The sequence below is a fragment of the Notamacropus eugenii genome, chromosome 5, assembly GCF_028372415.1.
Source record: "Notamacropus eugenii isolate mMacEug1 chromosome 5, mMacEug1.pri_v2, whole genome shotgun sequence".
NCBI classification, from domain to species: domain Eukaryota; kingdom Metazoa; phylum Chordata; class Mammalia; order Diprotodontia; family Macropodidae; genus Notamacropus; species Notamacropus eugenii.
In genome coordinates this window covers 313,086,315-313,114,294 of record NC_092876.1, presented here as the reverse complement: position 1 = coordinate 313,114,294, position 27,980 = coordinate 313,086,315, and the positions used below count along the sequence as shown (strand labels likewise).

Sequence of the window (27,980 nt, the reverse complement as noted above, 5' to 3'; positions counted from 1 at the left end):
ACTTGAGTCATTAGGGACTTTTAAGAGAGCAATTCAGTAGAGTGATGGAAAGAAACCAGATTGTAAGAAGTTGAAGAGTTAGTAGGCAGTTAGGAAGTGCTGGAGTAAGTGTAGCCTGCTGTCTTTATAATTGTGATAATAAAAGGGATTAGAGAAATCAGATAATTGTTCCAAGATATAGTAAGGTTAAAGTAAGCTCTCCTGGGGATTGGTGAAACTTGAGAATGTCAGCAGATGGAGGAGAAGAAGACGATGAAGAGGAGAGATGCAAGGTATCAGAGGAGAAATGCTTAACAGAGAAAGTTCCCAAAAAAGAGAAGACAGAGTCGATCAAAGGCTCAAGACTATATGAACAGTATTGCTAGTTTTAGAAACCGAGTGCCACTTCATCCTCTGAAAAAGGAAGGGAACGAAGAGATAATGAATGAAGATACAGAGAAAAAGTGAGATGCAAAGTTGTCAATAAACCTCTTGAATATTTTCCTCCTTAGCAAAGTATAAGGCAAGGTTCGAAGTGGGCAGGAAAGCGAAAGGAGTACAAATGAAGGGGAGGATTGAAGTTTCAAGAACAGTGCACTAGGTTTGCAATAGCCACTCTAGGGATAGCCACTTTGAGATATGACATGCAATTTCTAAAATTACATTGTCATTATCACATACAAGAAGAAAGTGAAGAAACTTAATTGTGACAAGCATCCTGACATCTCTCAGTTAGACATCAAAAGTAATATCTGACCTCCTAGATCAGCTAATGAAAAGCAGAAGCAGTCACTCCCCAAATCCAAGGCAGCTTCATTTCAGTCATAAAATAGTAAAGAATGGATGGATTTTTACTGTACATCATATCCAGGAGTAGTAGAAGAAATAAAATCAAGATCTCTGAGTATTCAACATCATGAATGGGCCTGCACTAAGCAGTTTCCAAGAAAAATTTGCAACGTCAAGAATTTCACTGATATATCAACATGACATTTATCCAAGGTCATGGAAAGTCAGGGATTCCTATACAGAGAAAACAAGGAAGGCTGAGTTCAAGGTGTGTAGCAGAGGTAGTTGATGAAGCAGTTGAGTAGGCATCAATATATCTCTAGTCAATAAGTTAAAAATAATGAATGAAAATCAGAGGGCAGGAAGTTAAAGATTTGTTAAGAGGCAATGTCCCAAAAAAGATGCAATTAAGTGTAATCAGGGATAGAGACTTGGAAGTCTAAAAGTTTTGAAGGGACAGAGGCAACAGGAATCAGAGTAAGAGTAAACTAAAAGTTTCCAGGAGATTTGGCCAATATTGTAAAGATTAAATATGAGAGTATTTATAAAGTTCTCTGCAAACTTTATAGCACCACACAAATGTCAGTTATTATTATGTGACACTTTGTGGGTAAACAGTGAAACATTTGGGGCACTGCAGTAGTAATAACAATCCAAATCAGATGTGTGCTGCCTTCTTTAAACCTGTTACAAGGCAGAATGTCATTATATTAATTATCCAGCAAGGGGGTGGGGTCCAATATCTGACATATCCAATATCAACTGTCAGTCCACTTAAACCACCATCACACTACCAGCTTCAAATATGGTCTGGAATATTCATGGTGCCCCATTGGCCCCCCACGAGGCTGAGTAACTCCACAAACCATTGAACTTCATGATATCCACAGTGGCACTGAGTTCAGAATTGAAACTAGGGGGTAATATGACATACGCTTTTTAAAAAATTAAAAATAGGCAATCTATAACTCTAGTCAACATTATTTTCCCTATCTGGAATGTTCTCTCTCAGCTGAATATCTCTTCCTGTCCCATGTTCATTCACAGGACACATGTACTCACAGAAATTGTCATCTACAATACAGTTTATTGAACATAAAGAAAATGAAAAATGTTAAGGGTTGTTACTGGAGGCCTCCTCACAGAATAATAGATATAGAGATAGAAAGGGAAAATGAAGGCCATTGACTCTATCCTCCTCATATTAGAGATAAGTAACTGAGGTCCAGAGAGATTATTACTTTCCCAAGATCATACATGTGGTAAATAGCTAAACTGGGATTTAAACCTAAGTCCTTTTCCAATTATCTCCCCAAACTCCTTTAACTTATTTCTTTATAGTGCTAGGGGAGTAGTCTTGAGTTATCTATACCTGGAGATCATGAAAAAGATTAAAGAAAGAGTCTATTTTTCAGATCACTCCTGGGGGCTGGGACCACATTAAAGGGGAAATACTGTGGAACAGAGCTTTTTTTTTTTTTTCTCTACCACTCACCAGCTGATAGGAATTTCAACAACTATCAGTCTCTGACACTCTAAATTCACTTTTGCTGAAATGATTTCTGCTATCTGCATCCCTGAATGCCATGAATTTAGGGAACAATCTTGGTTTCTTGGCTTGGATACTCTTGGCTTCTCCTCCTTTGAATCTTACCACCAGCCAACAGTCCCAAGCCTTGGCAGCTTATGTCTATTTCAGTCGAACCTGAAGGTCAGTTGCTGCTCTTTCCCATCAGTCCAATGGCTATGATTGCCCATTCTTTGTGCCATGCATGATGACCAGAACATGTCAAGTGCAAAGGAAGGCAAAAGACACCCTACATCTATATCCCCATGTACAAAACTTGTCAATTTTCTTTCTTCTCTCTGTCCTAGATGATACTGGGCAATATTGTTTCCCAGAATCTCACAATTCTCTTTCTCCCTATGGTAATTCCCAGGGCCACTTAGGTACCCACAGAGATGAAAAGCGATGAAAATAATGCAGTCTACTGCATTATTATTTCTTCAATTTTATAAACAGGCCTTCCTAAATATCTAGTGATGTAACAAAATCAAGGACAAAGTCTTGAAGAGAGAGCCCTCAGAAATGGTGTGTTTTTCATCAGAATGCGTAAGAAGCAGTTTTGAGTCAGAATTAAAAGTCACTCATATATTTGAGCTCAGATGTCCAAATGACAACGGATTCAGAGAAGTCAGTCCTGAACCTCAACATAAGGTGCAGACTTTTTCTTCCTCTAGGCTCCTTACTGTCAATCCACAAGCATGAACTGAGCTATGAATATATGCAATGCCAATCTGATGACTCCCCAGCCAAACTCATCTTTTATGAGTTAGTTCATGCTTGTATGGAATCTAGAATTGCTTCAATGCCTTGTTCATTCTGTATTTGCCAATAGGCAATGGACTTTGGCAGGCACTAGATACAAGGTGCCTTCCCCAATGAGGCTATTGGCATCTCTATTGTGAATTTCTGATCCAAGTCCCCAGACATATCTTGGCTTAGAAACATCCATCAGTAATGCTTAGTACAACACTGTCAGCTCTCACTGACATGGAGGCTCATGTTAGAAGATCTCCAGTGCAGAGACACAACATTAGGTTTATTTTATATTCTGAAGGATCTATGGTATTTATTCTAAACTGTTGAATATTAGTATTATTTTATAAAATTTAATCTGACATATAATACTGATATTGGAACTGGAAGAAGAGCAACTTTGCTTTAAAAACTCTATAGTTTTAAAAGGCTACCAGCAGAGAGTTTGAGAAGTGGGATTATTGGGGGAGAAAGGGCAGACATGCAATAGGAATCATCAGAGACGCTGGTGTCCATTGAAGGCCTTGCATTAGACAGTGGGGCCTTTATTTTTAACATGAGTATAGCCTGCCCTAAACATATGTACTCCAGCTACAGGTGAGTTGATGGTATTTTTCTCACAGGTCCTGAGTGTTGGCCTCCATTTTTGTTATACTGGGATCACACATGGCTTTGAAAAAACCGTAAGCAGGAAAAATTAGGGATAAAAAAAGTAACACGCAAGGGAATAAATGGAATCTAAGAAGTGTACAAAAAAGGAGAAGGTTCAAATGGCACCATGAGTATAGAATCCAAGATCTCAAATCAGGAGTCAGAAAATGTTCAGTAACTAGAGGTAGTGCATATTTATAAGGTTGAGGGTCTAGCAAACAGGATGGTCTCAGAGAGTCAATAAGTATTTATTAAGTCCTTTCTGTGTGCTAATCACTATGCTAAATGCTGGGGATGCAAAGAAAGGTAAAAACACAGTTCCTGCCTTCAAGGATCTTATGTCCAAATGGGGGAAACAACACGAAAATAGCCAGATATTATACAGGATATATACATAATGTATATGAAAGATAATCCCAGACAGAAGATACTATTAGGGTCAAAGGAGAGGAAAGCATGAGGAACAGCAAAGACCTCCTACAGAAAGTCTTGAAGCAAGTTAGGGAAGCTCAGAGGCAAAGGTGAAGAGGGAGGGCTTCCCAGGCATTGGGAAGAGCCAGTGCAAATGCACTGAGACAGAGATGGAGTGTGATGAAGATACCACAAGAAATATCCAGTAGGCCTGTGCAGCTGGATCATAGAATACAAAGAGGGGAATAAAGTGCAAGATCAGAAAGGTAGAAAGTTCAGACCACATTATTAAAGCTTCAAGACCCCAAAACTGCAGATATAAGGCAAAAATAAGGAGACCTTGCAACTTAGGCACTACTTGCCCTAGTCTAAAAGTTCTTAAGTGTTCCTTACTAGTGTCTCAGTTTATATCTAATTCAGAGCCCTGTTTTGGTAAAAAGTGAATCATAAGGAGAAATGAGATAGAGTAGGTTAACCTAAGGAAGGAAAAGATTAAAGACAGATCCCATTAATGGGAACCAGTTCATTGTTGTAGGAAAACTACAATAGAAACTATAGTATATATAAATTTTCTCCTTTCACATCCTTCCATATTTTTTCTCCTTTATCTCATCTTTACAAGCTTCAGATTATCTTCCTTTTTGTCTTCCTAATCAGTTTTGCTTTGTGGCATGATGATTGTTTCCTCCCTTAATGCTTTTCACCACCCATAATGCTCCTCCTTTTGAGACTTCAGCATTTTTAGTTAGTATTAAAAGACTTCATGTCTGTCCTCCCATAGTTTTTTTTTTCCAGTTGAATATAATCTCCAACCATAAAAGCTTCAGTTTTAGTTCACCAAATATTCAGAATTCTTAAGAAAATTTCTGAAGTAAACTTACGACTTTATATATATATGTATATGTATATACATATACACACATATATGTACACACATATATATATGTACACACATTCACTATATATGTTTTATATGTGTGTATTTACTGTATATTAAGGGCAGCTTGGTAGTACAATGGATAGAGCTCTGGATCTGGAGTGACAAAGACTGACTGTCAGGTATTATACAAGATACAAACACACACACACACACACGTATGTGTGTGTGTGTGTGTGTATATATATATATATATATATAGATGATAGATGAAATATAATCCCAGACAGAAAGCACTACTAGGGGTAGGGGAGAGGAAGACAGAAGGAATAGGAAAGTGCAACTCTGGTCTCCCACACTTACTAGCTTTGTGACCCTAGGCAAGTCACTTAACTCTGTTTGCCTCAGTTTCTTCATATATAAAATGAGCTGAAGAAGAAAAGAGCAAATCACTCCAGAATCTTTGCCAAGAAAATCCAAAATGGGATCATGGAGAGTTGGACAAAACTGAAAAATGACTCAACAACAAATTATATCGTAAGCATCTAGGGAAAATCCAGATTCTTCCTATTCAGTTTGTTCCAGGGGCTGCAGGAGAGCTTACTGGTTTACTTTACTAGTTAGCTGATCCAGTTTTATATTTCCCAGTATTTGTTGTATGTCACATATTACCTGAAGTGTTCACTATAGAAGTATAAAAGATAATTCATGCCCTCAGGGAATTTACAATGCAGTTGGAGATACCATGCAAACACCAATTAAGCAACTAAAAACCAAAAAAAGACTATAATTAAGTACCAAACTGAAATGCAGACTATAACTCCTAGGGAAAGTTCACCGTGGGCTGTAGTAGTAGGGGAAGAGGTTCACTGCAGGTAAAGACAGCAGGTGAGTTTGAAGGATGGCTAGGAGGCGAATGGGCTAAGAAGAGATTAGAGCATCCCAGGCTAGGAGACTAATACGTACTAAGACTCAGAGGCAGAAAAAAGCAGGAAATATGCAGGGGACATTAAAAAGAACAGAGAGCCAGTATGAAGGAGCAATGAAAAATAAAGTTGGATGGGAAGCCTGTTATAGAAAGTGTTGAATAACAGAGGGAATTTATGGAACACATGAAACTCCCAAATACTCTCCTAGAGAAGCAGTTCTCACCTTTGGACATGGTGTGGGGGCACAATGTTGTTTGAAGGGTCTGCAAATTTGTATGCCAAACATCATTTCAAATGTTCAATAAATAATATTGTGAATATGCATTTTTCTTTTAATTATTGTACAGGTAGGTAGCATAGAGATTAAAGTATCACATGTGGAATCAAAAAGACCTGAATTCAAATCCTGCCTCAGACACTTACTAGCCATGTGACCTTGTTCAAATCACTTACCCTCTGTCTACCTCAGTGTCATCATCTGTGAAATGGAAATAATAATAGCCTTTGCCTCAAAGCATCATTGTAAGGATAAGGTAATATAACATCAAAAGCATTTTGCAAACCTTTAAGAACAATATAAATGGTAAATTGTATTATTGTTAATTAAAATGAGTATAGATCTTTTTTTGGGGGGGGGGGAGGTGTGAAATGATGTTTCCATCAGTTTAGGGAACTGGATTTGTTTGTTGTTGAAATTTCCCCACTGATACAAATCATGAACTTGTCTATTACTTAGAGTCTTAGACAGGTACGTAGGGAACTAAGAAGCATTGTGATTTGTCCATGATCACATATCTAGTATATGTCAGGAGCAGTTCTGGCACCAGTACTTCCTGATTCTAAGTCCATCACTCTATTAACTCTTATTGTCCAGTCACGTACAACTAATTCTTGAGGACCACATAGTCCATAGCACACTCGTTCTGTCCATAGGGTTTTCTTGGCAAAGATACTAGAGTGGTTTTCCATTTCCTTCTCCATGGGATTAAAGCAAATGGAAATTATATGACTTGCCCAGGGTCACACAGCTAGTAAGTTCTTAAGGCAATTTGAACTCAAGTATTCATGACTGCAGGTCTAGTGCTCTATCCAGAGTCATCTATCTGCATCTCTATTTACTGTACTACTCACAGATATTTTTGTGATAAATGAAGCAGAAATTTATTTAAAATGTTCTTGAATTAAATGTAGCTTTTTGTTATTATTTTTAAATCATCGTATGCCATAAGTATCACTTTCTTGTGAGTTTGCAAAACTGTAAATAATAATAATAATTGTTAAAAAAGAAAAACTATTTTCATGTTCAAGAAAAGTTGGGATGGGAGCTATTGTCCCTACAGGGACACAGAGGGATAAGGCTTTCTCAGCTCACTTTGTCAAAGATGCAGTATGGTTGATAATAGAATTATCATGTCAAGGACTAAGTCATTGAACACAGGAGTACATGATGAAAGCAGTGTTTACGGAGCATTAGTCTGGCAGAAATATACAGGAGGGAGTAGAGGCAGGACCAACTGAAGAAAGAGAAAGCAACCAGGAGGAGGCTATTGAGCAACTCAGATACAAGGTACTGAATGCCTGATTAAGGGTGAAGAAGGGAGGATCTGATAGATACCTTTTGAGAACACATCAGCAGTACTTGGTGACTAATTGGGTACAGGAATAAAGAAAAGAGTTAAGGAACAAAGGTGACTATAAGGTTTCTAGCCTAGAAGTCAGGATGAGTTGGGGTATTACTGCATTTTAATAATGATTGAAGGAATTATTCACTAAGAAATAATTCACAAAAACATACCTTCAGCCAAAGTCACTCTCCTGAGTTTCAAACATGTAACTCCAACTCCCTAATGAGTATTTTTTATTTAAATTCCCTGTCATAACCCAAAAATCAAAATTTTTACAAATGAATTTTTCTCTTTCCCCCCAAATCAGTTCTGTATTATAATATCAAGTCTCAACCACGAAACTCACATCTTCCCCTTAGTTCCCTCTCTCTTTCCTTTGCATCTCTTTGCCATTCTCCAATAGCTCCACCCCTAACAAATCATAAAGTATTAAATTCTGTTCATATTTTCCTTTGAAATGTTTTTTTTATTAGCTATTCTTTTTTGACGTTTTTATTCACACTGTCATAAGTTTCTTCAGGCAAAGACTTTTACAGCAGAGGTTATCAAATTCTCAGCCAAAAAAGCTCCAGAGTGCCACCAAGCCAGATTAAAATTTGAGAATATTTAACATAATAAATAAAGATGCAATAAAACATAGATAATATGACCTACAGGGATCCACTCCTGAGTTTGATATCATTGTATTACCATTTACTCCCAGTTGGTCTCCATGCCTTCAAGCCTCTGCCTTTCCAATCTTTCCTGTACAGTTGCCAACAGGTTTATAACTAAGGTGGGGTAATGAGGACTTTACCCAAAGGCAGTGAAATTTAGATGGTACTCACAGAATTTGCACTTCAACTGTAAAGAAACTGAGTAACTAATTAACAATGATACTAATTTAAAATATGAAGTTATCAGATGCTACCCCACACAAGCTCTGCCTTGGTTTTGCCACTACCCTCTTCTAATCCAATTCACTCCCTAACAGCACCTTCATGATGTTCTGGGTCCTCCCTCCTCCTTGAGTATTAGTTCCTAGGGTCTTTCCTAAATGTGTCTTTAGGAAGCTGATTTACAGACATATTTCGGATGCCTTACTTCAGATGTGAACATTGCAAGATATAGCATTATTTGCCAGATTGAGGTTTCTGAAATACCACTTTTCAAATGTTTCCTTTCTGTCAAAAGACCTTCAATAAATCACCCCTGCCTAACAAGATAAACATTGACTAAAAGTCCAAATTCCTTAGGCTATTATGTGAAAGTATTCACAATCTGACCCCAGTCTCTCTTCCCTACCATAGGTCTCTCAGCTACCCAACAAAAGAAATTGTCCCCCCTCACAAATACTTCATTGACATTTTCATTTTTATATACTGTAATCTATCATGTTTTATTTTCCTGCATTAGAACTGACCAATTACTTTGATTCAAGTTATTGATATGATCTATATACATCTTCCTTTGTGTCAAAAGAGTAAAAAACATTTTTGTCACTCATAGAATTATGAAAATGCAGAATTTAAAATTAGAAATGTTTTCGGAGGTTATTCAGTCCAACTAGAAAGAGGATCTGATTAACAAGTGGATTATAACTTCTGCTTGAGGGTGCACACATCCCCCAGTGATGGGGCACTTACTACCCATCAAGGGAGCCCTTCCTATTTTGAAAGCTAATTTTAATATTAATTGAAGAATAATTCTGGTTTTCAGCAGTTTCCCTTACCTTAAGCCAAAATTGCCCAAGCAGAATAAGTTTACATTTTTCTAACCAATGGCATTTTAAATATTTAAATATGTAGATATACATGCCATTTATATCAGTAAAAATTCATGTTATGAGTTACATTAAAATATAAGAAATGTTTCATAGTATATGAATGTAATAGAATACTAGTGTGTTATAAGAAATGACAAACAGGACTTCAGAAAAGCCTGGAAAGACTTATATGAACTGATGCTGAGTGAAATGAGAGCCTGGAGAACATTATACACAGTAACAGTTACAGTGTGAAAGGACTGTTTCTGATAGACTTAACCCTTCACAGCAATGCAAGGACCTAAAACATTCCCAAAGGATTCTTGAGGCAAAATGCCATCCACATCCAGAGAAAGAACTATGGAATTGGAATGCAGAATGAAGCAGATTGTTTTCTCCTGTGTTATATTTTGTTTTGATTTTTCTCGTGGTTTCTCCCCTTTGTTTTAATTCTTCTATTCAACATGATTAATGTGAAAATTTGTTTAACAAGAATGTATATGTAGAACTCATATAAGACTGCAAGCCATCTTAGAGAGGGAGGGGGAGAAAATTTAAGACTTATGGAAGTGATTGTTGAAAACTGAAACAAATAAATTAATTTTTTAAAAAAGAAAAGTTTCATAAAAATTTACCAGTGGATGATAAACTACAGTTATGCAATTATAAATATTTTTGCATGTTTCTCATGTTCTTCTATTCAACAAAATGACCTTGATGATAAATCAATGTATACATAACTGTGAGAGGCAATTTTTCGTCATGAAACGTGAGCTGGTCTCAGAATCAGGAAGATATAGGTTCAAATCACATTTTTCATGCTTACAAACTATGTGATCTGGTACAAGTTGTTTAACCTTTTAGTGACCCCTGGAAACTCATTAAGTTGCAGAGAAAGGGCAGATATACATGGATAGGAAGGTTATTGTTATTGTTCACTAAATTTTCTCTTCTCCAAGGTAAGCTTCCCTTTCATTAACTTATCATATAACACAAGTTTGATTCTCCTCACCACTCTAGCCATTCTCTTCTCTATCTATTGTAGCTCCTTCATGTACCTTTCCAAAAGGTGGTACACAGGATTATATGTGTATATATATATATATATATATATATATATATATTACTAAGGATGTGGTCAGATATTTCTTCTCTTTCTCTGTATTGTATTCTAATATTGCAGAATAAGAATATATAAACTTTTTTTAGTTATTACATCACATTGTAATGTTTAATGCACATTCAGTAGATCCTTAGGTTTTTTTCATAACAATTGCTTTCTAATAGTATCCCCTTCCTATATTGGAAGTTATTTAAAAATAATGAAAGGGAAACTTAAATAAAAATGAAAAGAAAATTAAAAATCATTTCCTTCCCTCCATATTGACATCAACACACTTCTCTCAACATTTTTTGAGTTTTTTTGAGTCTCTTAATTCTGAAGCCATCTAAATGTACTATCTCATCAAACTCCATCATATTTGAAAAATATCATGAGAGAGTTTTCCAAATTCCTCCCTTAAATATAACTAAGCTATACCCGTGGCATCCTTCCTGTCTGAAAATGTAGTAACCCTTTCAAAAAAGAAATAAGGTTGGACTTGAATACCTAGTCCCTGAAAATCCATATTACCTCTTAGTAATTGATTCTGCCTCCCTACTCAAAAACTACTCACAAATGCATTCTAGAAATTAAAAGATTGACAATACTGAGTTTAATCATCTTTATTTTGAAGTTCCCTCCTCTTCTTTTCTGAAATTTGGGAAACTTATCATTGTCTATTATAACTCCTTTTTTGTCATGATTCTACAAGTAGATTGTATTTAAATTTTTTCATTATATATGATAGTTCTAAAAGAAGCAGGAGGAGATGTTATGGGGAAATTATAGGTAATATAAAAACAAAAGATTTTTTAAAAAATTAAGAATCTATTACCTTCCCACCCAGCAGAAAATATCTCTATTTTTTTCTTTGTATCATCACCAAACATGTTACTTACCACATAATAGATGCTTAATAATAATTGTTGATGGATTTACTCAAATTTCACTGACCATGGTTCTGAAGTCACTTTAGCAAATTCTATCCATTACTCTGTGCAAAGAGCAGGGGACTTGGAATAAAAAAAAAACCAAACTTTTGTTCAAATCATATCTATTGATACTTATTAGGTGCAAGCCTACAGGCAAATTATAATCACTCTGAACCTCAATGCCTTAATCTACAAAACAAGCATAAAAATATCTTTAGCACCTATCTCACAGGGTTGTCAGGAGGATCAAATGATATCATGGTTGTAAAACACTTTGTAAACCTTGAGGTGCTATATGAATTTAAGCTATCTTTACTGTTGAGGCAACCAGGTGGTACAGTGGACAGAGCTCACAGGGCCTAGAGTCCAGAAAACCTGAGTTTAAATCCAGCCTTAACCTCTTGTTAGCTGTGTGATCATGGATAAGTCATTTAACCTCTGTTTCTTCAACAGTAAAATAGGGATAATATTACCTATCTTGACAAGTTGTTGTGAGGCTCAAATAAGATAATATTTGTGAAAGTGCTTAGAACATAGTAGACTCTCTATAAAGTTTATTCCCTTCCCCCTTACTCTGCTGGTAGCAGTAGCACTTCTATAACCATCAACACCATCACAAATGTTGCTGCCCCACCCCCTTCCACCACCGTTTTCACCTCCACACTAGGATGTACTCTATCAGGGACCTGGTGACCAGAGCATATTGAGTTCAAACAAGTGTCCTCTTTGTCCTTTATTTTCTCAAATACATTTAGTTACTAGCAATGAAAAAAAAAGTTACATGTCTAAATTGTTCAGTTTACTGTCCAAGATTTTATTATTGCTACTATTTTATTATATTACCTATAATTTCTCCATAACATTTCCTCCTGCTTCCTAGTTTTCTTTTTTCTGTTAATAAACTTTGGTCTCACAAGAGTTATCCAAAGTATCTAGTAGTTGTCAGGTTTAAAAACTCTAATTCCTGTCCTAGATACAAGCTCCATAAAATAGCTCATCTCTTTATTTGCAATTCCAGGTAGAAAAAAATGTCATCTCCATAATCCATTAGCAGGAAGATTGGTCACCAGAACACACTGCCTCTTTCTGATCAATTTTCTCATTCCTGATCATGCCTATGAGCCTTCACTATCCCCAGAGCATTTTCTCATTAGATCCTCATGGATCCAATCTTTAGAAAAAGAGACTCATAACTATTACATAACTTCAATAGTTCAGTTCTTTCTCCTTCCCTCTATTCTCAATGGTTTTCAATTCCATTCAATCTATTTCAACAAGCTTTTTATTAAGCACATGGTATGAGCTCATTTCATTTCTGCTGATTGGGAGCCTCATCTTATTTTGAAATCAGTTTTCTCACTTGCAAAATAAGGGGCTGGACTAGGTGAACATTTAATTCTGTAGTTATAACTGTTCTTTTCTATAATTCTTAGAATTGGCTCATACTCTCTGATTTGACAATTCATTTTAGCCAAACTCCATTGGTTTTCCTGTACTCATGACTATCTCCTCGTCCCTCATTTCCACTTTGTTTCTGATTGTTTGGCCTATTGCATCTGTTTTGTTTTGATTCTTTCAGAATTCCAAATAATTTGTAGTTATCTACCCCTGTCAATATAGTGAGTCACAGCTACTTCCCCATATCTTCTCCCATTCTTTTCCCCAGAGCTGTTGATCCTTAATGGGATCTGACAGGTGTGATCTAACAAGAATCATCTTCCTTATCACCACTCATATTAAGACCTACCTTTCTTCAAATCCCCACTTTCTTCATGAAGCTTCCTTCAAGCAATGATGTTTAGTTACTCTGAGGTCCTATAACCACCTTTCCCCTACTTTCAATTTGGCATTTTGTATATGAATTCTTGTGTGTTCATTTTTATTTTCTGTATATGCCCTGTCTCTTCATCTGTACTGTAAGCCATCCCATTGCTTAGATTATGATTTTACATTGCCTTTTAATGTCAATACTGAAGATATTCAATAAAGGTTTCTTATTGTCAATGAAAACATTCAGCTCAATTCAGTAAGCACATATTTAAACATTACCACATAGCGAGCTCTGTGCTAGGCACTGAGTATACAATGACAAAGATGAAACAATCCCTTTCTTTAAGAAGCCTACATTTTATTGCAGGGAAATGCCGTGTACTCATATAGGAATATTAAAAATATATGATAAATAAACATAAGGAAATTTTGATGATGATAATTATAGTAAATTTCAGGCAACATCATGGGTCAATAGGAAAGAATATTTTTGGTTAAGATTTCTTTTTCAGCACCCCTCAAATAGCATGATATATTAGTATCTTTAGCTTTAACAGCATACTTTAGTTACTACCTGGGTTGCCCTAACATACACCACTTATTCAATTCTAAGATGTAATCACTCATGACGTGGTAAAATCCCACCTTCCACAGGAAGCCTTCCCAAGTCTTCTTGATTCTAGTGCCTTCCCTCTATTTCTTATTTATTCTTTATAAAGCTTGTTTGAATATTTTTCTTTGATTGTTGTCTCCCCATTAGATCGTGAGCTCCTTGAAGTCAGGGAGTTTCTTTTACCATTTTTTGTATCCTCAACACTTGGTGCAGTGCCTGGCACATATTAGGCATTCAATAAATGTTTATTGACTACCTCATATATGTATGTGAATAACAAAAATTAAAATTTTCTCTAGGTTATTGACTTATATATATATATATGACATTCATATGCATATATGACCTATGTATGACTGATATATGAACTCCTACTCCATTAATTTTGTACTTTGAAAAGTGGTTCTCACTTAAATAAATATTGCTATTTCCTTCTTATGGAAAAAAATCTAGAAATATCTCTGGGGCATTTAAGATAGAGAGTAAATTTTCATGTCTAGTGAACTCTCTGTTTTCCAATATACTACTGGACCTAGGAAGGTAAAGCATGGCCAGCTCTGTTATTTCCCCCAACATATTCTGAATAAATCATTTATTCTAAACTTTCCCAGACTTCAATACGCCAGTTTCCAAATCACTAGAAAACTAAGATGCCTAAACAAGAGAAATTTAGTTAAGGAGAAAAATATAGCTTTCAAGATCAGAAACTGGCAAAAACTCCTCTCACATAAGTTCAATTTAATCTGAAAGGAAAACAAATCTGTCAATGTCTATTCAACTTGTACTCAAACCTGGAGGGACATTTAGCTCCCTCCTAGTTGAATCTCTGTTTTGTTATATGTTACTCAGGTCTTTCTGTTCCCAAAACACTACCTTTGAGGTGTACCATATAATTAAATTCCACAGCCCTTTCCTGGATCTTCACATGCCTACATTTTAAAAGTTCCCTAGACTCTATTAGTAGCTTGGTTTTTAACTTCAAGCAAAGTGCCTTTGCCAAACCAAAAGATGACTTTGTTTCACTTGAGATTCATATTCAGTATCACTTGGGAAGCTGACCCAATCATTTTAAATGGACCATAGCCAGCTTAGCTTTTTCTAATTCAGCATAACTTCCCCTCCATTATGGACCCCTGCAATGTTCATGGAACTTGACTTTCTTAACAAAGCCAAGCAACATTTGAGGAATAGTGTCCCTGAGATGAATTTGGGGAGAAGAGTAAACATATGAATACAACATTTAAATTTAGGCATTTTCACACATGGAATAACTCTAATAGATATGCTGTCATAGAACAGCACAATCAAGATTGAAACAACATCAAAACTACAATAAGTTTGAAAGGGGATTTTGCTTACTGTCCAAGACCAGACTACGCAATTCAAAAATGTTGCATACATAGGGGCAGCTTTTGCTTCTGGAGGAACTCCTCTCATTCCTCCTCCCCACCATTTCTACTCTCTACATAAAAGAATATGCTAAATTTACATTAAATGAAATTTCAACACCTACCAGAGAAGCAGAATATTTTAATCAATAATGTGAGGTGAGGGGAGTGCTGCATTGGGAGTCAGGAAGGCATGGAATCAAATGTTATTTTTCACACTAGCTAGGTGGTCATGAGCAACTCGCTTAGCTTCTCTGACTCTCTGTCCTCTCTATGTAAAATGGAGATAATAATACCTTTAATAATAATATCTTCAATAATAATACCTTTAATAATGACCTCAGGATTGCTATGAGGCTTAAATAACACAATACAAATCAAGTCCTTTTTAAAATTAAAAGCATTACAGAAATGTACGTTGTTATAACCAATAAATTAGCTTATCAACAAGCAGTTGAGTGTCTCCTATGTGCCTAGCCCTATGATGGTAGCCATGGAGGACATGAAAGGAATACAAGATGATGTTCTCTGCCTTCAGGAGAATTCCCATTTGAGAAGGGGAGAAGGACATAAGTAATACACACAAAGTAGTTATTGAATAATCAATGTGCTAAGCATTGTAGAACTGACTTCAAACACAATAGTTTAGAGAAAGGGAAGATCAGAGTAAAATTAATGTAATGAGCAAAGTCCTCAGCAAGGAAGTGTGATGAGATGGGCTTTAAGTTGTATTTAGATAAGCTGAGGAGAAATTTCAGCAAAGTATCTGCTGAGGATCCATTGGTGTAGGACATAGAAGAAAAGATTGCATTTATTCAGAGTGACTGATTCAGGTCTGAATCACAGTTTGCCACATAAGTATCTCTGTGATATATGGTAAGCAACTTAACCTCTCAGGGTTTCACATTCTTCATATTTAAAATAAAGAGCTACATATTCTTTATTAAATGGCGCTGTCCTCAAAAGGCTTTACATTTCACTGTGACTTAACCTATGGTCTTATGAAAGGGACCCAATATAAAGGCAGCAAAGAATGAAGATAAAGTAGGAAGTATGAAGAGTGAAGAGAACAAGGAGGACACCTCAGTGCTTTTAAGCTATTGAAAATGATCACAGCTCATGTTAATGTATAAATATTTTAAAAAATGAAGCCTCAGCACCTTATCACCCAACCCATTGACTAATAAGCTACTTATTTTTCCCATAAGCCATAGGAACATTTCTCAGCAATATTTGATATCTAACAGTATGCAAAGATGGGTGATTTCATCAGCAAGGGTATGCTCTCAAGAATGCAACCCCTCTTCCTAGGAGATTGGTTTCAAGATGCCTATTGACCAAAACTTTCATCCTTTTGTGGTCAACCTGATGATGAGGTTTTGGGGGTTTTTGTTATTTTTTTTTTCTGAACATGATCAATCCATTCTACAGATAATCAATGCAAAATGTCCATGTTATCACTGCCACCCAAAATATTGATAAATAATTGGAGAAGGGTCTATGAGGAGCAGGAACTAAAAGTACTTTTCATATTGAAATGGCACCTTTTAGAGCAAGGAGCAGTTATAGAAATCTATGCCATACATAAATTGGTTTTACCTCTAACTGTACAGGAGTTCAAAAAGTGTAGAAATATATTTTTGTGAGATTAGAGAAACGGAAAATCCTCACAAAGTAGATTTGATTGTCTAGATTTTAAAGGTTAAGAAGAATTTAGATAAACAGAGGTGGGGAGGAAGTGAGGATAGTCCAGCTGATGTTCAGTTAGGGTGGGATTTAGTGGAAGAAGTATAGGATAAATATCAAAGGATTGATGAAAATTAGAGTTGGGAAGAACTTGAGAGCCCAAACCATTACTGAATAAAAATTTCTTTGACCATAACTCATAAGTTGTCATCTACCCTTCACGTGAGAGGCAACCAGAGGTATGCTGGCAAATGTTTAACAATTGACTCTCAAAAAAGTCCATATTATACACTTATAGGTTTAACCTCTATTATAAATACTTCTCCACTACTTTCTTAACTCTAGACAATAGAAATAAATAAGTAAAATCTTGATTTGTAGCATCTGTCAATTTCCAAGATACAAATGTTCATGATAAAAATTTAACAATAGACTCTTATGAGTCATTGTGAGATGCCTCCAACACACCTCTGGGGGAACACTACTATTCCCAAAGATAGTCTATTATTTCATGGCGGGGAAGTACTATCCAATTTATAAAAGAATAAAGTGAAATTATCATTCTCTTGTGAATGGCAAACTTTTAGTCATTTATTGAGGTGGTAAGTATGGGTGTAAAAGTAAACTGAGGCAGTTTACTTTTCTTTTACAGGTTTTCAAAAAATGTGGGGCATTCTTTTAAGTTCAGACTTGTGATTTCATTGGCATAAAGAATTCTCATTGAAGAAATTTCCTCTACCAATACAAATTTTTTAAATAATCTTAGAACATTACCTGGAATATCGAGAATGTTAGTGATTTGTTCAAGGTCATAACAACCAGTATGAATTAGAAGTGAAACTTAAGCCCAAAATTTCCTAATGCTGAGGCCTGTGCTCTATTAACTGTTCCATGTAAAAAAAATGTAAGACTGGAATTCTCTATTTGAAATATTTACTTACAGAACACTAGTGACTAATAGAATTTAGTCTATATAAAAAGATTAACAATCAGAGTATGAACTCTAATGAATAAAATTGATGTTCATAGTTCTTTCCCAATACAGATTCTATAATGGATATGCAATGGATGAAATATACTCAATGTCATGACTTTTTTCCAAGACCAATAGGTAGCTAAAAAGAAAGAAAAATGGAATGGAATAATCAAGGTTAACAAGAGATGAGGATTAGCAAATCTGGAACAGTGGAAATTACAAATGCAAAGAATTCTAAGGTAGTGGTTAGTGAAACATCAAAATTATCAGCCATGAGGTCAAGCCAAAGATGGAATGGTCAAAGTGGACTAGAAGAAGACTGAGCATTCAAGGAGTAAAAGATAATCATAGGCATAAAAGAAGGATTAGAGCGAGTGAAGAAGAAAGAAAACATATAAGAGGCAAGAGAGACTAGAATTCCAAAGTGAAGGGTCTTAGGGGTAGTGAGAAGATGAGGTCTGAGGTACAGCTAAACCAGCGCATAACAAGTGGATTTTAAATAAAAAGCACTGGGGTTGAAGGATTGTAATGTCAAGATAATGCAATTTTAATCAATAAGACTATTAAAGTCCTTAAAGATGATAGAAAAGAGAGGGGAGAGAAGAACTGGGGGTGAGATTCTAAAGCCATAGAAAGAATGACCAAAAGGTTGACAAATGAAGGCCAAAACATGAGAAAGCAGAAAGGGAGACCAAGAAAGGAATTAACTTCTCTGTTCATGGCTTAATGAGTCAAGGAGAGTGGAGTGAGTGGCCAGAATTAAGTGTTGCAAGAGAAGTAGGATGATAAGAGAAAAGCAAATTGTAAGTTAAAATCAACTGGTAGGAGTGAAGGAAAACCTAAAATATTTATGAGAATCTATTGAGACTAGGCTATATGAATGCCAAAGATCACAAAAGAATGGAGTAGGAAAAGGGAAAACTTCATGGAAATTGGCCTAGTGAGGGGTGGAGTGATGGAGATAAAGGAAATTATGTGGGCAGAAAACTTGCATCAAAGGTGATAAGACTCAATGATCTAAAGTCAAGAAGTAGTACAATGGGAGATAAGGGTAAGTAACATATAGTCAGGATAAGAGGGGAATAATTTAATAGTCAAACTTCAACAAGAAATAAACTTGAAGAGTTTGCCTTCTGCCAAATTCTAAATACTATTATCTAACTAGACCCATCCAGATTCTTTCTGCTTTTTGTGGCTGCTATTTTCTATTCAGAATTAAGTGGGAGAAAAAAATGTTCAAAATTAAGATACAGAAATATATTTTGAACTTTGATTACATGAAGTATCAGCATGTGAGCCAAATGGAGTGGGAGGAGAAATCCCAATTTATCCAAAGACAGCTGTTCCTCACCTTTCTTCTATTAAAAGCCAAACCCTGTGGCTTTTCTGCAGGATTAATAGAACTTCATTGCATACCTGATAGACCTGACTTTTAGACTCTCTCAGCTTGTTCAGTATTTTAGACTCATCATGTTCATCTTCCCTTCCCCGCCAACATGTTTATGTCAGAGTGCTTCCAAGTGTGGGGATGAGTTAGCTAAGAATATCTTGAAATCTCTCTTTTCAATGCCTGATGCTCATCACATCTCCCAGAGAAGCAGGTTTGCCAAGGCTTTTTTATGGAGGTTTATGGGTGGGTACTTTAAAAAACTGTTGTTGAGTGTCCAACTCTTTGTCACCTCATTTGGGGTTTTCTTGACAAATATACTGGAGTGGTTTGCCATTTCCTTCTCTAGTTCATTCTACAGATGAGGAAACTGAGGCAAACATGGCTAAGTGACTTGCCCAGAGTCACACAGTTAGTAATTATCTGAGGCCATATTTGAACTCATGAGTATGAATCTTCCTGATTCCAAACCCAGTGCTCTATCCACTGCACCACCTAGCTACCCTCTATTTTTTAAAAATAATGGAATAATGAATTGTATTCCATTAAGAACTATATAATCACTTTAAATAAAGAAAGAAAAGAAAAAAAGAGCTATAAACCTAACTTCTTCACAAATTTCAAAAAATCCCAAGTCACAGGATCTAGAGCTAGAAAGGAAATTAGAAATTTAATATAACCAGAAGGGGAAAAGATTTGCTCAAGGTCACACATCTACCTAATGACAGAACTAAGACTCTACATTGAGTGTCCTCTTTCTATCCATCCTACCAGCATGTCAAACTAACTAAACCCAAAATGAAACTCATCCACTTCCCCTTAAAGCAGGAATGTGTTGGTAAACATTAAACAATGAGTATTCTCTATCTAGAAAATGTGCACTCAATAAAACAATAAATCAACCCATAATTTGTAGTGTTCCAAGGTATAAATACTCGCCCCAAAATTTAACAGTTGACAATTATGAGATCACTCCAGCATACCCTTTCAAGTCTTACCTTCTCCAAACTTTCCTATTTCCACCGTGATCCACTATCTTCTCAGGCACTGGGTCAACTTTGTAAGCTAGGAGTCATCCTGGATTTTTCTTTTTACCTTGACCCACTCTTATCCAATCAGTCACTAATCAGTTCTCTCTCCTCTATACTACTTTATTAATTATAACCTCTCTACATATCTTCACAGTATTACCAATGTACTCCTTACAAAAATATTTCTCTCCGAAAGCAGTATCCTTTTTACCCTGCTGAATTTCACTTTAAATGCAAATGAATAAAACCTGGGGTGTTGCTTGCAGAGAATTTGTATTTGACTATATATTCTAGTCTTAAACTGTCCATACACATTTCCCTCAAAATGGTAAGGGACTTTTCTAGCTCCTCTGTCTCTTGACTATGCCTTTAGGACATTCCATTTAATTTTCATTGCAAACTACCCACCAGTTGGTTATGTCAACTGCGATCAGATGGATACTTCACCAGATGTGTTGTGTGTTCCTGCCTCTTCTGCTCCCAAGTCTTATCCCAAGGAAGTTGTTCCCTTTCCTTATCTACCCAGATGTTGACTGCCATTCCTTCACTTAAGCTTAAAGGCTCCTTTCTACATAGAGTCAGGGACTTCTACATGGAACAGAATTAAATGTGATGAAGAAACCCAGGGTCTCAGTTTAATCTATAATTATTGTAACCAGTAAAGATTATTTCAAGAATAAACAGATCATCAATTGTACTTTAATCTCTCCTATTTGCAAGCTCCTTCCATGCCAGAAGAATGCCTCATAAAATCTAATGTTCTTTCATTTTAGGTCTCACGACCCCTTTATACTCTTGAAAATTTTTGAGGACCTCAATGAACTTTTGTTTATATGTTATATCTAAAAATTTACTGTATTCAAATTAAAAAGGACAAAATTTTAAATTCTTACTTATTCATTTTAAAATAAGGATAACAAAATAATTTATGAAAACATTACTGCATTTTCCAAAGCAAAAATTGTTAGTGAGATGAGTGGCATTGCTTCACATATTTGTCAATCAGTCAATAAACTATCAAGTAACTACTAAGCGCCAGGTACCATGCTAAGTACTAAGGATACAAAAAGAGACAAAAGACAATCCCTGCCCTCAAGGAGCTCACAGTCTAGTGGGGAGAAATGGGGGAAATGACATGCAAACAAATATGGATCAAGAATACTATATATACAGGATAAATAGGAAATAATTAACTAAGGAGGAAGCACTAGAACTAAGAAGAGTTAGAAAAGTCTTCTTGCAAAATATGAGATTTTAGTTGGGACTTCAAAGGAGCCAAGGAATTTAATAGGCACAGTTGAAAAGGAAGAGCATGGAAGGTTTGAGGAATGGTTAGAAAAATGACTGGAGCTAAGAGTTGGTGTTTCTTCTTCACAGAATAGCCAAGAGGTTAGTGTCACTGGATCAAAAATTATGTTACAGGGAAGACTGGAAAGGCAGGAGGGACTAGGTTGTAAAGGGTTTTGAATGCCAAACAGAGCATTTTGTGTTTCATCTTGGAGACAATAAGGAGCCACTGGAGTTTACTGAATAGAAGAGTAATATGGTTCAACCTACACTTTGGGAAAATCATTGTGATGGCTGAATGAATTAGAAGTGGGGAGAGATAAGAAATAAAGACATTCACCAGTAGGGTATTGCAATAGACCGGGTGTGAGGTGATGATGGGTCTGCACCAGTGTTGGTTCTGTCAGATGAGAAAAGAGGACATATATGAGACATGTGTAGTGGTCAAATCAACAGACCTTGGCAACAGATCGGATGGGGCAGGAGGGGGAGGGCTGTTATGATAGATAGTGAGAAGTCAAGGATAATTCCTAGGTTTTGAGCCTGAGGAACTGGAAAGATTACATCTTCTTTTATAGTAATAGGGAAAGTAGGACAGGGGAAGGTTTAGGCCAAAAAACAAAAAATAATGAGTTCTGCTTTGTACATGTTTAGTTTCAGATGTCCCTTGGACATCCAGTTTGAGATGTCTGTAAGGTATATGCATATGTGAGATTTGAGGTCAGCAGAGAAGTTGAGTCAGGAAAAGTAGACTTGAGATTCATTAGTATAGATGAAGTAATTAAATCCATGGGAATTGATGAGATCACCAAGTAAAGTAGTATAAAGGGGAAAAAGAAGAAAGCCCCATACAAATCCCTGAGGGAAGCTACAGTTAAAGGGCATGATCTGGATGATGTGATTCAGCAAAGGAGATTAAAAAGGAGTGGTCATATAGGTAGGAGGAGAGCCTGGAGAGAGTGGTGTCCCACAAAACCTAGAGAGAAGAGAGTATCAAGGAGAAGAGCACGTTAAACAGTGTCAAAGACTGAAGAAGGTCAAGAACAATGAGGACTGAGAAAAGATCTTGGATTTGGCAACTAAAAGATTCAATTTGCAAATTTTTAAAAAGTAGCTTAATACAAGACATTTACATTCTCATATCTGCTTCCACATTCAGTCAGTTGCTTTGCATTATTTTGATTAAAATAAATTAAGAGAACTTGTTAGTCTCATAGATATGTACTTACAAAAGAGAGTATTTTATTAGACAAATAATATCTTAATATTATTATGAAAATAATTTTGACTTCAGAGACCTTGTGAAAGAGTCTCTTGAGGTCCTCATACCACATTTGAGAAATGCCTCCCTCAGGCATTGAAGTAGCATGGTACAATTGGAAAAAACACAAAACTTAAAATGAGAGTTTGAATCATAGCTCTTCCATTTCTTCCTTGCTTCACCTTAGACAGGACATTCAACTTCTTTGTTCATCAGTTTTCTCTCCTGTAAAATAAGGAGGTTGACCTAATTGGTCTCTAAGCTCTATTGCTGCTCTGTGATCATAGAGTGTTGGAGTTCCGATAGAGACTTAATAAATACTATTGGATGCTCCAGTTGCTCAAAAAATGGCCAAGACCAGATCCTGTGAACCAGAGGGATGGAATATTTTGAGCTGAGCCAGCCTGCTACATAAGAAGCAGCTATGTTCTTCTCTGGATGGCAGTAACCAAAACCTTCCATCTTATATTGTTGGTATGATCTACACATTGTCTCCAGGAGAGATGCAAATCAAAATTACGCAATCTATGGTCAATGTTTTAATTCCCCACCCCCACATCCCATGATTATTGAGGCAGACATGTGACATAGTGGATAGAAAGATGGACCTGAAATCAAGAAGACCTGAGTTCAAATCTAGGCTCAGATATGATATGTGTAATCCTAGGTAAGTCATTTAGCCTGTGTCTACCTCATTTTCTTTTTCTGCAAAATAGGGATAATAATAGCACGTATTTCCCAGGGTCATTGTGAAGATAAAAAGAGATAATATTTGCAAAGTGCTTAGTAAGTCTTAAAGTACTATTTAAATACTAGCTAATATTATCATCAGAGAAAGAATATTGGCCCCATAGAGTTAAAAGAGAACCTAAAAATAAGATTGTCCAAGCCCTTCGCGTTAGAGACAATGAGGTTAAGAGAGATTATTAGGTTACTTGCCCAAGGGCCATATAGCTATACCATCCAACTTGGATGTATTGTAAATAAACCTAAATGAGTGGAAGTTTGACAGCAAATATGAAAACTTTGTACTATCAGCAATCTCTTCCCTATTTGGAGTCAGCCAGAGTCAATAAAGATTTATTAATTACCTACTATGTTCCAGACACTGTGCTAAGTGCTGGGGTTACAAAGAAAGGCATGACTGTCCCTACCCTTAAGGAGCTCACAATCTAATGAGTGAAGATGATATAAATAGAAGCTAAAAAGGGAGTCTGGAGGGAATACCAATGTAGGAATGTGATGAAGTCCTGAACTGGGGTCAGAAATTATCTGAGAAGGTATGAATTACAGAATGGATTTCATCCTGCAGAATGATGAGTTTCTGGAGAAGCTGAAGTGCTGGAGATCAGCTGGGTGGAAATAAAATTTGGAATGAGACAAAATCAAGGAGGCTAGTAGTTTAATAGTAGAAAATACCTGTGGAAGCATTCGTGTAAGCATAGCTTTCTGAATAGCAGGAGTTCATTAATATGGGCATTTTCTTCTATCTGATAGTGATTTTTATCCCTGTGTTAGAGTGGTTCCCAGTTGTGACTTCCATGTCCTCTCTCTGTTTCCATCACTTAGAAACATTGTTCCTTTCTGTTTGACTTGATACATTTATATCATCATTGTTATTGTTATAAGCTGGTCTTAAGAGCTCTTCCTCCTCTTTTTTCCAAATGTTCAGGACTAGCTCATAGCTATTCATTCCATTTCAACCCTCACTCTTATAATTGGACAGTATGATATTCACACTGATCTCTCCTCAATCTTTTTGGTCTTTGAATACAGCAATCCCTTCAATTTCCTCCTACCTTCATCTTCATTCTACCTCAACCGACCATCTTGGGCTTCACAATCACATAAAGAGAACATTGCATAGACTAACAGCAATATTGTTTTAAGAACAACTTTGAGCAAGTAAATCATTTTGACTAGTATAAAAACCCAAATTAACTATAAAGCACATGTGAAGAAAGATATAATCTGCATCCAGAGAAAGAACTGATTAATAGAAGTATGTGTAGAATGATTATGTGTGTACACATACACATATACATATAAATAGTAGCTATTATTATCATCAAAGAAAGAATATTGGCCCAGTAGTTTTTATATATATATAATATAGAGAGAGATATCTCTCCTCCCCCTCCCCCATAGGATGTGATTTTTATATATACATGTATATCTACATACACATACTTGTGTCTGATAGTAGCCATCTCTAGGGCAGGGATGGCGGAAAGGAAGAAAAAAGCAGAAAAAAAAGAAATTTACATAACTTCATAATATATTTAAAAGGAATAGCAAGTTGTACATAATAGATTTGTAGTTTCATATACAATCATCTCTGTATTATACGATGTTATAGAAATGCCTATTTTGTTCCATAAATTAAAAATTAAAAATAACTTTGATACCTATGTAATCCTTAAGTCTTAAGTTCCCTTCTTTCATCACTAGCTCCTACCTTACATCCCCCCATTTTCTCAGCAGAGTACCTTGTTTCTATTTGAATGAAAAGAAATGGTTGGGTCAGAGTTCTGTTCTAGGCTCTCTTGTCTCTTCTTTGTACATTCTCTCTTAGTGGGCTCAGTTATCACCTCCAGGTAAATCTACCCTACAGCTGTAGAATTTGCCCTAATCTCTATTCTGAAATCCAGGCTCACATTGAAAATAACCTTCAGAATATTAATAGCTAGGTGATGCAATGGGTAGAATGATAGGTCTGGATTCAGAAAGATCTGAGTCACTCCTACTTCAGATATTTACCAGCTGGGTGACCCTTTCTATGCTTCATTGTCCTCTCTGTAAAATGGAGTTGGAATCAATGGACTCCAAAATCTCTCCTAACTCGATGATCCAATGATGCTAATTGGATGTCTTATCAGTCTCTGAAAGCCCAAATATGAACTTGTCTTCTTTTTCTTAAAATCTTATCTTCTTAGAACTTCTCTATTATTTTCAAGGAGACTACTATCTACTCATTTTCCAAGGTTTGGAAGCTGATAACCATCTTGGATTTTTCCCTCTCTCTTACCATATGCAATCAGTCCACATTAATTCTTCCACATTCTCTTAAATCCCCTTCTCCCTATTCCTGATTCTAAAACCCTAATTTGGGGCCTCATCTCTTTTCACTTGCACTATTGCAGTATTTTCCTAATTATTTTTCAGCCTCCTTTCTCTTCTCTCCCTAATTCATTCTTTACACACTGCCAAAATAATCTGATCTTCCTGAAACACAAGGCTAACCAGTCAGTCACTCTTTTGCTCAAAAACTGAAATTTGCTGATTGTTTCTAGGGTAAAATTCAAAGCTCTAATCCTAGCATTTAATGTTCTTCACAATCTGTAGGGTGGAAATAAGAGAAGAGAGGGAATAAGTATTTGTATAGTTCCTATTATGTTCCAGGCACTGTGTTAAGTACTTTTTACAAATATTATCTAATTCAAGCCTCAAAACACCCTACCAGGTAGATATTATCATTAAGTTCATTTTATAGATGAGGAAACTGAGGAAAACAGAGATACTGAGCAGAGATACTGATGCTGGTGCCATCAGTTATTTAATAGTTATTTATAATAACTAATTAATAATCATAATTAATAGTTATTTAATTGCAAGATATTATCTATTATTCTAATTCCACCTCTACTAAAGTCCAACTAAGAAAATCTTAGTTAGAAAGGACCATTGAATCCAATCCATGACTAACCAGGAATATTCTCTACATCTTGCCCAACAAGTAGTCAGCCACTTACTGCTTTAAAAGTTTCTATGTGTTGGAAGCCATTAATCCAGGAAGTACGCCATTCCATTTTTTTTTAAATAACTGTTAGGAAGTTTTTCTTTACAACAAGACTAAATTTGCCCTATGAAATGAGGACACGTCATCCCTATTTCTCCCCTCTTGGACTAAGCAGAACATTTCTATTTTCTTTCCCCTCTGACAGTAAAGAAATTACCGTTTCTTTCCACACTTAGGAAGAAAGCCAAGTCTTCTCTCTGCAGGTTAAATATCCTGATCTTCATATGTCATTAACTTGTCATTAACATGTCTTCTGCTGTCATGATTATCCTCCTCTGGACATTCTCCACATAATGAGGTTGTTCTAAAATGTGACTTTTAGAATTAAAAGAATGAATGAAAATCACTAAGTACCTCCTATGTTCCAGGCACCGTGCTAGGTTCTAAGGGTGTAAATATAACACTTAGATACTTTCTACTCTTAAGGAGCTTATCCTATGGGGCAGAGATAGAGGGAGAGATCTATTGAACATATATAAATATATTCATATATAGGGTAATGGTGGCCAGGGAAGGGTATTTTGGTCTAAGAAATGACAGCACCCCAGAACCACAGAATTGTCAAGTTGACTGTTATACCAGATACATTAGTAATGGTGGTGTTAATCTGAATATGATTCCCAGGACAATAGGTGAAAAGGAAAGGGGAAAGGGGAGGGCTTACACATAAAAATGAGGGTCAGAATCCAAGATATCCAGGTACACCCTAGTTTACCAGTGGATAGCTGGAAGAGATGTGAAGTAATGTCTGTAGCTTACTAGGTAATGTCATTTTATACTCACTCACCCAATGATCAGAATACTTCAGTCCTAGAGCAGCATTCCAAAACTGAATAAAGCATGTTCTCTAGAAGTTTGATTTGATCAGAGCATGGTGGAACTATTGCTTCTTTCATGTTGAAGAGTCTGTCTTTCATATTGCAATCTGCGATTACATCACCTTTCTTGGTTGCCATGCTATAACATTGACATGTAGAACATACAGTCCAATAAAATTCCACAGAGCTTTTGTCAGGAAAAAAAAGATGCATACTTTCCTAGTCTTACACCAATAGAATTAATTTTTGAACCCCAGTGCAAGACTTACAATTATATCCATAAATAAATTTTTTTCTTATTCAACCCACCCCAAGATATCTTAGAATTAAGAATTTTTAACCCTCTGTGTTAGCTATCCCTCCCAAATACGTCTTCTGCAAATGCTGTATGCCTACTATCTATGGCTTTATTCAGATCATGACTAGAAATGATAAATAGCATAGATACTTGGAAAATTCCACTAATGACATCCTTCTGGGTTGATATAAACCTATTGATGACCACTTTTTGGAAAAGGCCATTCAACCAGCTTTGGATTCACTGAATTGCACCAACCCACATCTTTTCCCAAATTTGCCAAGGCCCTGACCTGGATGGCTAAGAC

The 27,980-nt window shown here is 36.0% G+C and overlaps 1 long non-coding RNA gene across 3 annotated transcripts in view; it reads right to left on the bottom strand.

Annotated features, from left to right (window-relative positions):
* LOC140509221 (uncharacterized) overlaps window positions 1-27,486 on the bottom strand; it is a 131,185-nt gene extending 103,699 nt beyond the window's left edge. For 2 of the 3 annotated variants that reach the window (XR_011968596.1, XR_011968598.1), the window contains exons 1-2: window positions 27,345-27,486; window positions 26,715-26,872 (exon numbers count right to left, since the gene is read on the bottom strand). This is a non-coding gene — a long non-coding RNA (uncharacterized lncRNA). The remainder of the gene's footprint in view (window positions 1-26,714; window positions 26,873-27,344) is intronic. The other variant, XR_011968597.1, reaches the window with a different exon arrangement.
* Window positions 27,487-27,980: the final 494 nt, after the last annotated feature.